The sequence below is a fragment of the Psammomys obesus genome, unplaced genomic scaffold (genome assembly GCF_907164565.1).
Source record: "Psammomys obesus unplaced genomic scaffold, mPsaObe1.curated_primary_1811, whole genome shotgun sequence".
NCBI classification, from domain to species: Eukaryota; Metazoa; Chordata; class Mammalia; order Rodentia; family Muridae; genus Psammomys; species Psammomys obesus.
Window position 1 is genome coordinate 31,189,796 of NW_026596046.1, and position 12,690 is coordinate 31,202,485.

Genomic DNA, 12,690 nt, shown 5'->3' on the forward strand with positions numbered 1-12,690 from the left:
CACACACACACACACACACACACACACACACACACACACACACACACGAGAGGAATCGAGCTGTTGACAGGAGCCGGGCTGGGATGGGCTTGTAATCAGGGCAGGGGCCATCTTTTCTAAGACAACAAGGTCAGGTAAGAGATGACATCTAGGGCCACAAATGCTGGCAGAAGTGGTCAGAAGCTGGGAGAGCCCTAGAAGACAGAATCAGCAGAGGATGGTTAGCTATTGGATGGAACTAGAGGGCGCGGAGCTCAGGGTGACCTAGGTACTCCACTTGCTGACATGGGGACCAGCCAAGGGAAACTCTCTGGTGAGAGAGTGAGGTGTGAAGTGCTGCCATATGGAGTTTGAGGTTATAGGTGGTTCCAAGCATCAAGACAACTGTTTCTCTTTCAGGCTAATTACTCTGTGATAGAGAAAGCATATCACCCTTCCATGCTTCCATGGCAACTATCAAACTAGGGAGTAAAGCCTACTTTAGGGGTTTGCTGTGATGGTTATTGTAGATAAGGAGTAGAAGCATCCAATGCATTGAGAGCTTTCTGTGGCCTTCGGTGGTCTCTGGCAGCGGTTGAGTCCCCAGGAACCTCAGAGCATCCCTGTCACAAAGAGGCACCTCTAGTGAGTTTCCATCTTATGGGATGAAATTTGGAGTTCATAGCAAGTGTGGCAGTGGTTAGCTGAGTCTATTTTCTTGACTGTTGGAAGGAAGTACACACCTGTCTCTAGACTGTGAGATTGTATCACACAAAGGCCATCCCTTGGTAGAATTCAGATACTTGGTTTCCAGTATCCTCTCTGTGGCCCCTGGTCGGCCATGTAAGCTCTCTGAGCCTTAATGTGTTAAGGTAGAAGAAGAAATGGTGATGCCTCAGCTCTTTAGGACTATTAAAGCCGAAGCTCAACGAACGTAGGTAAAGTTAATGTCATAGTTCACCGTAGCAGGTGCATGGTGGATTCTTAGTAACGGTTACTGCTTTGATTTTTATTGTGTGACCATTTCTCTGCTGCTTCAGCGGAGAAAGTAGGAAGAGATGCCAGGTTCACCCTAATATGACCTCTGCCCATGTCTCCTGTCACCTCCTCTTTACCCTTGAGGTCCAGCCATAACAGGCAGGCCCATTTTCCTCACACATATCCGCTCTCAGCCTCTACTGCCTTTTTCTAGTCTATGACTGGCAACTTCTGAGTCTTTGGGACTGATCGTGTGCTACCTTGTCTGTGAAGCTTTCCCAGACCACCAAGGCTAATCCAAGGCTCCCCTTTGTCCCGACAGCACTGTTCTCTGGCCCTCTCTTGAACATATCCTAAGACTTAGTTTGGGGCTACGGGACAGCTGTGCTTTCTTCGCTGAAAACCTCTTTGGACTATGGCCTTGTCGCTTGAAATTTCATGCCACTCTCAGAACAGGGTCCGTGTGTGTGCAGATGCTGAGTGGAATAGAATTTTTCTAGCTGGTAGAGGTGGGCATGGTACCTCAGTCGTCATCCCCATGCTCCACATGGCAGAAAGCAGTACGCTGGGAGGTTTCTACAGCTGGTGTCTGAAAGGACTTTCCTCAGGGCAGCTCTAAAGCAGACAGGCCCAAAGCGTCTAGGAACAGAGCTACATAGGATGCTGTGAGCTGCTGATCAAGGGCTGGGCTAGGTGGATCAGCTGAGGATCTCTGTACCTGTCTGCTCCAGCCTCCATCCTAGCCCCACCTTTCAGTATATCTTCACTGCAGCCATCAAGGACCTTCAGATCAAACTGGTCCCTGTGCGTCCCTCTTAAGGCCCCTTGACTACAATTTGACTGGTAATATCAGAGGCTTGAACCTCATCCTTCCTAGTCCACATATTCTGGTGCTCTCTCTGAGGCTCTACATCTTCCTGCCCACCCACCCACTTGCCTGCCTTCCTGCTAGTCTGCCTTCCTATCTTCCTGCCTTCCTGCCTGCCTTTCTGCCTGCCACCCTGCCTTCCTGCTAATCTGCCTTCCTGCCTGCCTTCCTGCCTGTCTTTCTGCCTGCCTGCCTGCCTGCCTTCCTGCCTTCCTCCCTGCCTGCCTGCCTTTCTGCCTGCCTGCCTTCCTGCCTGCCTGCCTTTCTGCCTGCCTTCCTGCCTTCCTCCCTGCCTTCCTCCCTGCCTGCCTCCTTGTATCAACATGGGTTAACATTCCACTACCCTTGTCTGGAATTTTTTATGCAAAGACTGTTTGCATCCCCCGGTTCTCATCTATTACAGCAGAACCTTCGCTGGGTTCCACTATTGAGCACAGGACCCCTTCTTCCATGTTATGCTTCTTCCACATGTTTTTTTGGTCCAGGATGAGCATCTGGAAGATCAAAGTGAGGCTGTGGACATGGCTATCCTGTAAAATTCTCATAATATGAGTGGACATTGTGGTAAGACCTGCCTTGAGGATGAGGAAGATAAGGGTCGGAGGTGCTAAGTAACTTTCCCAGTGTCACGTGACACCTTTTGCACAGTCTGGGATTTGACACCGTTGATAGGGCACATGACCTCCAGGAGTCACACCCCTTTCGAGGAGCTATTGGCAGCTGATAGTTGCTGGGGGAAGGTGACCATTCCTGTTTGAAGATGTGACCACTGGTAGGTTTCCTATACTCCAGTGGATGGTCCCATACCCATGCACATATGGTCAGTTCTACCTGAAATTAGTCGGTGGTTTTTTTTTTTTTGAGAGAGAGAGAGAGAGAGAGAGAAAAAGACATGAAGGTGGGAGGGGTGGTGTGTTGGGAGCATACAGGGAGAGTTGGAGGAGGAAATACGGGTTGGTTCTGATCATACTTTATTGTGTAAAGAAGAAATTTTTTTAAAGTTGGGATTTGGACACTGATGGAGCCCATGGTCGTTCTGTTTTTCTCAGGCACCAGCTCCTTTCCATGTGCCGTCCAGAGATGGGAGGGACGGGGGCTGGCAACTGCGTGTCAGAATGGAAGGGTGAGCATGAAATTGCTGGGTGGAGAAGTTCTTCCAAGCAAAGCTCACTTGCTTGAGCTGTTAAAATTAGAAAGCCGCTCTCCCATTGTTCCATGGGTCTGGTTGCAGAGATTGACAGCATCCTACAATGTCTTGGATGGCTTCACATGCTTTTAGATAAATAATAAAAACTACTATTTCTCTAGCAAAGCCCTTCTGAAAGCGAAGTAATGCAGAACATCCCGATGGAGCGCCTGCAGATGGGACAGCTGTCTGGAGGCCCTCGTTGGTCCCTGGAAAGCCGGTTAATGCTCTAGTGTTTCATTACTGGCCCTTCCAGGCCATTGGGGAGTTGTTAGTTGCTGGGGGTTGAGACCTCGCGTCTACAGTATAATTTTTTTTTCATCCTAAATTGTTTCCATCATTCCGTCCACACACACAAGATGAAATCTAACTGAGAAGGAGTGAGAAAGGACAGGACCTTTGATTCTAAAATGCCCAGGAGAAAGCTCAAGTAAGCCTGTTTTGATACCCTAATCAGCAACAGAAGTCCAGGAGAAAAAAAAAATCCAAGCCCCAGCGATGATGACATGGGAAATCACAGCACGTCATACCAGGGAGAGCTTCCTCACTTAGCCATATGGTGGCAAAGTTTAGATTAGATCCACGGAGTTTCCTGAAAGCATCTATATTTGAAGAGTGGACACTCAGAGCTCACACAGCATGTCTGAGCCTCGGGGTCTCTGGAACCTCATGGGTAAAGGGTGATGGAAGCTTCCAGAAAGACTTAGTTTATGCCTTCTGCAGCCCTATTGTGCTGCGTCACTGAGGACATAACTCACCGAGGTCTGCCATCCACCTTGATACAGGGCAAGCCAGGGAATGTCTCAGGTCTCCTGGTAGGTAGGCCTGGAGGTTCAGGTGCTCACTCTCCAACACAGAGAGAGGCATGATGGTAGGCAACCACCTGCCTTTCCGTGTTCAGCCCTCGCAAGTTGGCACGAGACAGCTCTGGGGTCCTGCTATGATTTCCTCTTCACATCCTGTTTCCCACTGAAACTGGAACTCAGTGAGTTCCTGATACCCTGCCTAGCCTATCACTGTCACAATCACCCTACCATCTGGATTGGCATTCTAATGCCGGGTTGCCTGGGTTCCATATCCTGGTCCTGGTGGGGCGTGGTTGTGTACTCTTGCCATCTCAGCATTTGGGAGGCTGTGGCAGGAGGATCCCATGTTCTCAGCCTATAGCCTTGACCCTGTCTGAAACAAAAAGAATCTAAGAAACACAAAATCCTGGGGGCATACATACTACTCGTATGCTCTTGGGCAATTTTGTGTGCATCTCAGTGTTCTTGTTTCATCTGTAAAATAAGGAATTGACAATACCTAACTCACAAAATTGTAAATGAAGATTAATTGAAGTGATGTTTATACAGCATTTAGGACAGTGCATGGCCCGCTTGGGCTGCTCTGACCAGGCAACTAGAACAAGTTGATGGTCGTATCATAGCAAGCCTAAACACAAGAAGCCAGCTCTTTTACCGGGTGCCCACAGCCACCTAGGACAGATACCTGGCCAGCAGAGCCCAGGGCTTTGGGAAGTTTCAGGCAGGTAGGAACTGGGAGAAAAGGAGCACTACTTTGCAAGCAAAGAGGCACCAGGGCAAGGGGCTGCACTACGCCGTTGGCGACTTAGGCCACCTCACTGAAATCGTAATGATATTTACCAGCTCTGTTAGATATCAGGCAGACAGACTGTGGCAACCCTGAGCTTCAGTGCTGTCAGTATCTATACATTTCAGGTGAGAATGTGGAGGCTTGAGGGATCGCAAATGCTGCCTAAGTACAACAAGCTTGGGAGGAAACCAGAGGCAAGGGTCCATCCCAGGCTCTCAGTGCAGAGCCAGTGGGTGTGACCAGGGACCACTATCTATTGTCCTCACTGCTCTTCTTTGGATATTAAGGTGGAGAAGAGAACTTTTCAGGGATTAGGGGAGGTGGCTCAAAGAAAATGAATATTGACACAATGACAGGAGTGTTTGGGGCCGAGTCAAATGCAGAACCAAACTATTGGTAGTATCTTGGTCTTAGCTTCCCAGTGGAAACTTGACTTTGATCAGGACAGCAGACAGACTTTGGTCTTTCTTGGTATATCATGCAGGGGCCCCCAAAATCCGATTTACTGACTTTCCACTTCTGTATGTGAGTGGCTGTCAAAGATTAAAGCAGGCTATCAACTTGGTATTGGCAACTGAGGTAGATTGACTTGAGAAGATTCTAAAATGAACTGAAGAAATGGCATCACACCAAACATCATTTCTTTTCTTGTCATTGTGGTAAAAAGCAACTTAGGGGAAAGGAGTTCATTTTAGCTCACAATTCAAAGCCTATTCCAATATGGCAGAGATGTTAAGGCAGTGGGAGTTGGAAGCAGCAAGCCATGTCATACCCACAATCTGAAAGAGAAAGCAATGACTGCAAGACGAAACTCAACTCACTTTCTCCATTTTATCCAGTCCAGAAGGCCCTGCCCAGGGAATGGACTAACCCTCAATTATGACGGATCTTCCCTTACAGGTGTGCTCAGAGGCCCATATCCTAGTAGTTCTAGATCCTGTTAAGTTAACAGTTAATTCCCCACTTGACTTTTTTTTTTGTTTCTGGGACCCTGAAGGATGGTGGGTGTGGAGTGAGTAGATAAATTTGTTGCCTGGATGCTAAACTCGGGACAGGGTAGATGCAGGGAGCAGAGGAGAGATGTTGAGATGCGACCAGAGGAGAGATGAACCTCTCTTCCCTATATCTGCTTCCCCCGATTTGACTCAGAAAAATAACCTAAGAGGAAATATTCATAAATATGTCTTACTCTATAGAAAGAAAAACTCATCAAATCAATAATTCCAGTCATGCAAATTTATTTTTGAATGTAGGAGGGAAGAGGGTAAGTTTGATGTAATTGCTACATAATTTGACTTTAAATTAAGTCCATTGAAGAGAAATTTATTGAATGTGGGTATAGAGGGTAGAGAGAGACACTGGCGCTGCTGAAGAGCTTGTGATGTGGATCTAGCCTTCCAGGCAGCCCCAGTTCTAGGATTCCTAAGTTCTGGAATTGCTAAGGCCAGGCTGTGAATTGTATGTGTGAAGAAGATAGTCCTTCATGACTGCTTTAAGTCAGAGCCACCTGACTCATCTGCTCATCTTCTTTCTGTCATCACTAAAATCTGGAAGGACCAGGTACAGTGGCACACACCTGTAATGCCTGTGATATGAATAGACAGACAGGACACCTGGCCGTGCTGTTCCCAGCTTCTAGAGAGAACTCTGCAGGGCTCGATGACTCCCTACAATACAACAGGAAGTTTGGGAGGTACTTATTTATTAAAAAAAAAAAATCCTTCAAACTTATGGGGAGAGAACTGCAGTCGATTATATGAGCAGAGTAGGTAGGAGGCTCAGGCTGAAACCCATGGGAGAATCAAAGGTGGCTTGGTAGAATTGTGGAACTCCTTGGGAGGAGCAAATGAACTGATTTCAGGTATATTTGAAAGCAGAATTGATAGGCAGTGGTGAATAATTTGCCAGAACTAGTATGACCTGCAGGACAGTGTCAAAACAGCTGCCCAGGTCTCTGGTGGAAACAATTATGAGACAATGCTATGCTTGAACATGCCAGAAGAATGGTAACAACAGCCACCACCACCACCGCAGCAGTAATAATAAAGGAGAAGACAAATCGCAAGTCCTTCTGTACCGATACGGAGAGTCTAAACTCAGAAATGAGTGAAGGGCAGAGAGCATGTTAACTCCTTACGGAAGTAAATTGCTAAGATGTGTAGAAAAACATGTTTACTTTGAAGATATGAAGATTAAAATACCAAGGCATCATGCAGCTACCGCCCTGACAGAGACAAACCAGGATCCCAATGTTTAATACTGAGGGGAGCAAGAGGAGCATGCATTCTCGTGGACAGCTGATGGAGATTAGAGGTGGTACATTTGGTGGGAGGCATTTACATGTTTTTTTATAAACAGTTCAGCAATGTTGCTTAAGAACATAATCAAACTGCCATGTGAGAAATACGTATGAAATATTAATTAGCGAAAAATTGGAAGGCCTGTACATCCATCAGTAGGGGATTAATTGCCTACCTATATAACCATTTTAGAGTATGCTATTTTATCTACGTTAAAAAGACATTGAAGTCAAATTACATAGTGCAGCCCTGCTCTGCAAAACACCAGACATACAGTATGTCTGCGTCTGTTTGTCCATATTCTTATAAAGAGGCTAAAGGGGCCTGTATCTAACGGCCAGGGTGGTAGTACGCTGTATAAATACTTAGAAGATTCTGGGAAATGAAAAATGACTTTAAAAGAAAAAGCACTGTATATCTGCAATACAACCGACTGTCATGACTGACTCATTCCGATGTGGATTGCTGGGCAAAGGGTTTCAGAGAGAGGGGTTGCTGGACTGGGAGGGACTAAGCGGGGTCACATCTGTTGCTGCTTCGCCCGAATCTTCTTGAAAGAGTGACGACTCTGTAGCAAGGCGGGCTAGGCCACTTCTATAGGCCTTTCCGCCTGTTTACTCTCCTCTCATAAAAAATTCATGGCAATTAATTTTAACCAGTGACAGGAAGTGGGAACTTAAGAATTCTAACAAGAGTTCTCCACAGCCACATTGGCCGGAGTCCAGCACAGCCTCTTGGTGGCTGGGGTTTCGTCCTCCTTCCCAGTGACAGGAGAGTCCTAGCTATTATGCGACCAGCCCTTTCTATTCCCTTGGTTACTATCTTGGATCTTTGAATAAAGAACCACTTTCAGTCACATTTTCTGAAACCTGGACGCTTCTTACTAAAGTGCCCTTTTTTTGGGGGGGAACTTAAATAGCTATTGATAGGATCTCCTCACTTTATGGAAACGCTGACGATGTTACAGAATGGGTTGAACCTGCCTTGATTTCGAAATGGAACTTAATTGGTGGCCAAATGCCAAGGAGTTATAGACTGGAGTTCTGAGAACAGGTTGCGGGAAAAGAGGTGACCGTATCCACAGAGAGCTGGGTTAGAGATGGCCAGTCCTGGCTCCTTCAGTCGCTAGCTGTGTGACCTTGAGAAACTTTGGTGACGCATAACAAAGTGTCAAGTGCTTTTGTTATTTTAGCTTTTGAAAAGTGATAGCTCTAAGTTCTGAGGCCACAGAATAGCCAGGGACCAAACACCAGCATCCCCCAAGGATAGTTAAAGGTGCTAAGAGGTGGCATGGTAGACAGATGGACATCTTGGATTTCAAAGTTACATATTCTAATGATATATGGGCAGATATGTTCCACAGACAGCGCCCAAGCCCTGAGAGGTTGTAGACATGTGTGTGTAAAACGGCTGCTACGATGAACTCTTCTTATGTTGTTAGCAGCCTTTTTGCGATTATAGATTCCATCTTCCTTGCAAAGGTTGCTTTTTATTGGACCACAGAGAGAAGGGCAAGAAATAAAGAGCTGCAGGAACTTCTTTTAAAAATCCTTTAAACATTAAGTTAAGGAGGTGGCTCAGTAGGTAAAGTCACCTGTCAGCAAGCCCTGTGTCTTGAGTTTGATTCCCGAACCTACAGGATGGAGGAGAGAGCCAGTACTCAATCTGTCCTCTGACACCTACATGCACACTGGACCGTGCTCCACCCCCGCCCACCCACACACACACATAAAATAAACACCTAACATGTAAAACAAAACAAAACAAAACAAAACAAAAAAACCTTTGAAAATGAAGTAAGGCAAACAACAAAGTGAATTGATCTTGAAAACCTAGTAAGTAACTGTATAAAAGATACACGGACACGGCAAAAGCTGTGACGGTGACACCCAGTGACGGCGACGCCCAGTGACTGCATCGGGTTTGGTGCAGTTATGAGGACGTGAGCTAATATCTGTCGATAGTGACAGCTCTACCGCTGCCACTGTAGGGGCCCCGGTGCCTGATGGGCTTCTTTTTCTTCCCCTCCTCCTCTTGTGGTATTCAACTGAAGGCTGGGTTAAGTCCAGCCACCAAAGATGACCCCTCAGCACTCCACTGGACCTGGTGTAGACAGTGCTACTGCCAGAGGCCAGGGGATGAGCCTGCAAAGTGCTGGGAGAGAGTGACAAAAGGAGATGAGAACGAGGCAACCTAAGAGGGACAGCAGTCCTGTTCATAATACTAGGATCAAGAAAGGGAGACTTGTGCTCTGATGAGTCCGTTGGATGTTATGTACCATTGTCCTGCTCTGAAAAATGGTAAACTGTATGCCCAGGAGAAAAATGATTGTAAGAATGACCCTCAAATGGGACTGGAGAGTTGGCTCAGATGCTCAAAGGTGTTAGGCACTCTTCCTCCTGTCTTCTAGAGGACCCTGCTTTCAGTTATCAGCACCTGTGTTGAGTATCTCTCAACCACCTGTAACCTCCCCACTCCAAGGAACCTGTTGCCACTCCTGGCCTCCAAGGGCACCTTACACACCCAGCATTCATTCATACAGATGACACACACAAATACACATGTATAAAAATTAAAACCTAAACTAAAAAAAATAAGCCCATGTAATAAATGAGAGTGCCCAAGGGCCCGTGACCATTCACTTTGCACTCTTTCTTATGATGTTTTTCCTAACACTGCATGCTGACATCTATGAAAATCAAAAGTATGTGCCCAGGAAATTTCCTAAATTTTTCTACTGAAATACAAGTAGTCCTGGTGTCCTTGCTTGACACAGAACTATCATTGGGATTAGTTTTTAAAATATACCTAATTTTTAAAATATACTCACATTTCATTTTTGTTCCAGGGTTCCCTGGTGAGCCCTGCCCATCAGGAACCTCTCGCTTTTCCATGGGCTGGTGAGAAGGTGGCAGGCGATGTTAGGTGTCAAACTTGTGACGCCTGTGAGTGCAGAGGACACCCGGGTTCATTGTGGCTGTCTTCTTGTTTTTCAGATGGACAATCTGAGACTGAGAGAGGGCTAGTGAGTTCCTGGACACTTGGGCAGTAGGTAAGTTCTAATGCTGAACTGGGCCTGGAACATGGCATGCGTCTGGTCGCCTGGCCTTCACCTGTGCAGGTGCCTGTGCCCCAGTCTCCTGACTTTTCTGTTTTGTGCAATTCAAGTAAGGAAATGAACTGAACCGCTTTGAAGCATTTGGGTATTAACCATGCTGTGACTTCTGTTTTACTGTCTTGATCGGCTTGAGCCATTGAGCAGGCAAGTTTGTGAAGATCTTGGACCCAACTTAGGCCTCTGCTCAGGAAGGCCTCTGCTCTTTGGAACCTGGCTGGTGTGACACTCTTGCTCAGTCTGCACGGTTGACCTGAATGTTCTGTGTAATCAGGAGTCAGTGGATCTGTGCTCAGGTCCTAAAACAACCAGTTCCGTGACTTTCAGCAAATCCTTTCATCCTGACATTTATTCACTTGCACTGATTCCCTTGAACTGCTTCTTGTCAGAACATTCGGCTCCAGCTCCGTGCTGGGCACAGAGAGCGGCAAGTTGGTATGGAGTAGGCTGGGCTTCCATTGTATAAGCAGTTCATGGAAACTTCTGGCATGCGCTGCTGCGGAGTTCATGGTTGTAGTGTTTCTGTGGTTGAGTCATGCTGTAGAATGCACACCACTGGTCAGTGTTACTTGACACAGGTGGTCAACCTATAAAGGAGAAGGTGTCCTGATGAGTGCTTGAGATGTAGACCAGTGCAAGGTGTTTCTGATCTCAATGGACATGGCTCCAGAGTTTTATCTCACGAGTGGGTATTCCTAAACAATTCTTTGACATATATATCTGTATATGTGTGAGAGAGAAAAGCATTATATATATATTGAATTTTAGTCACAAATGGTTATTTTTAACCTATTTCTCAGCAGTTAGGATAGTGCTGGAGGAAAATATCCCAGGCAGGGATATTTTTTGCATAGGGTTTTTTGGTTTTCGGTTTTTGGTTTTTCTATGTCTCACTGCTTTTTTTTTTTCTGCAGAAAGCAGTGCCTTCCCTCGCTAGGAGTGAAGATAGTTATGAGCTCTGGGCAAGCTGGTGACCAGAGGGAAAGCTGCCCAGGGCCACGACTGCTGCCTCCAAGTGGCTGAAAGTTAACATATCAGAGAGATTCTGCCAAGGGCTATGGGGACATTTCCCTTGTTGTGGCACAATGTCCCTGCTAAAGGCCTCTGCTTCGAAAAGCTTAACAGTTCTGGACACTAAAGCAAGTGCTTAGCTCCTGCCTTTACAGAACATTGCCTCAGGCACTGCATGGAGAGTGGTGTGGACTAGAGGCTGGACTGTTTGTTTATATGGAGGACAGTGTCTTGTAATCGAAGCTCTTGGGCTCTTTCAAAGTCTGGAATTTCAAAGGGTGCTTGAATAACCTCAGGCCCAACCTGGTATTTCTGTTTGAGTGTGGGTTGGGGCTGGCTGGTGGTCCTGTTTAACTGAGGGAACATACTTTGTGGATTATGGGCAAGGGAGAGAGAGGGAGGAGAGGGAGAGGGGGAGGGGGAAGGGAGGGGGAGATGAGAGAAAGAAAACACCTCTGAGTGTGTGTGTTTGTGTATAATGGGTGCGTGCACATGTGTCTGTTTGTGTGTGTGTGTGTTTTCAGATTTAAGTTTTCTGAAATAGGCTTTAAAGAGATTTATCTAAAATTTTTTTTTATTCATGTGCCTGTATTTAGTGTATGCCACATGCATGCAGGACCCAGCCTCTGCTAGAGAAGCCATTGGATTCCCCGAGACCTGCTGTCAAAGGTGTTTATGGTCTTCCTATGTGTGTGATGGGAACTAAACTTGGGTCCTCTGGAAGAACAGTAAGCATTCTTATCACTGAGGCATCTCTCCAGCCTCCAAAATGGCTCTTTCGAAGCCTTGTTGACCTCTCTGATAACAATGGACGACCACCTGTCCCTTCAGGCTGGCTGGAATTACTCAGCTCTCCCTCTCTTTGGAGTCAGCTACAGACTCTTGCTTCTTGTAGTGATGCCTCTGTAGCAGACGCCTTCTCATCCTGTGCAGTACCCCCTCCCTCCAGGGCTGTGATCTCTCCCTCCACCTGTCTCACTCAGCTCCAACAAAGCAGGTGACCACCTGGCCTGACAGGTGATAGCTGCCATGCTTTTGGAACCTCATCCCCTGTTGTCTCATGTGGTCCCAGCAAGAATCTTTGGGGTCTTTGTTCAGCCGTTTCTCTGAACTTGGAATCCAGGGACATCTTTCTTTCTCTGCAGGTCACTTTCAGCTGCAGACACTGAGCAGGGCAAAGCCAGGTAGGTTTTCCCCTCATCCCACACAGGACAAGGGGAAGGCTTGTTAAAAGTCGGTCTTGGCTCTGCACTGCAAGCACTCTGCCAGGTCTCCCGAGTGGAGCCCGTTCCCAGAGCGATTATCTTTCCTGCATGAGAAGCAGGTGCTTGGTGACAGGAAGCAAGCAGGCTTAGCAACAGACTTATCAGGCTCTCTACAAGAATGTCTGTCCTGTAAACAGCTCCGAGTCTGTGTTGTTTTGTTCCTCTCACCTGCTCTATTGCTGGGCTGGTGCATTCTAATTTTCACAGCCCTGCTGTGGTAACCAGTCCCTGCTGGGTGAAGTCTGTCTGCAGGATTCCTGCTTATCCCCCGAAAAGGGACTAGGCCGGGCAGGTTGTGGTCTCCAAAAAAGCCTCTGGCTCCCTCCAGGAAGCCCTGTGGAGAAGGTGTGTGTGTGTGTGTGTGTGTGTGTGTGTGTGTGTGTGTGTGTGTG

The 12,690-nt window shown here is 46.9% G+C and overlaps 1 protein-coding gene across 2 annotated transcripts in view; it reads left to right on the forward strand.

The window, feature by feature from the left end:
- The window catches only part of Tenm4 (teneurin transmembrane protein 4), a 697,438-nt gene that overhangs the window by 125,627 nt on the left and 559,121 nt on the right, over positions 1-12,690 (forward strand). For both annotated transcript variants that reach the window (XM_055623346.1, XM_055623347.1), the window contains exon 2: positions 9,904-9,959. The gene's annotated coding sequence lies outside the window, so the exon portion shown is untranslated. The remainder of the gene's footprint in view (positions 1-9,903; positions 9,960-12,690) is intronic.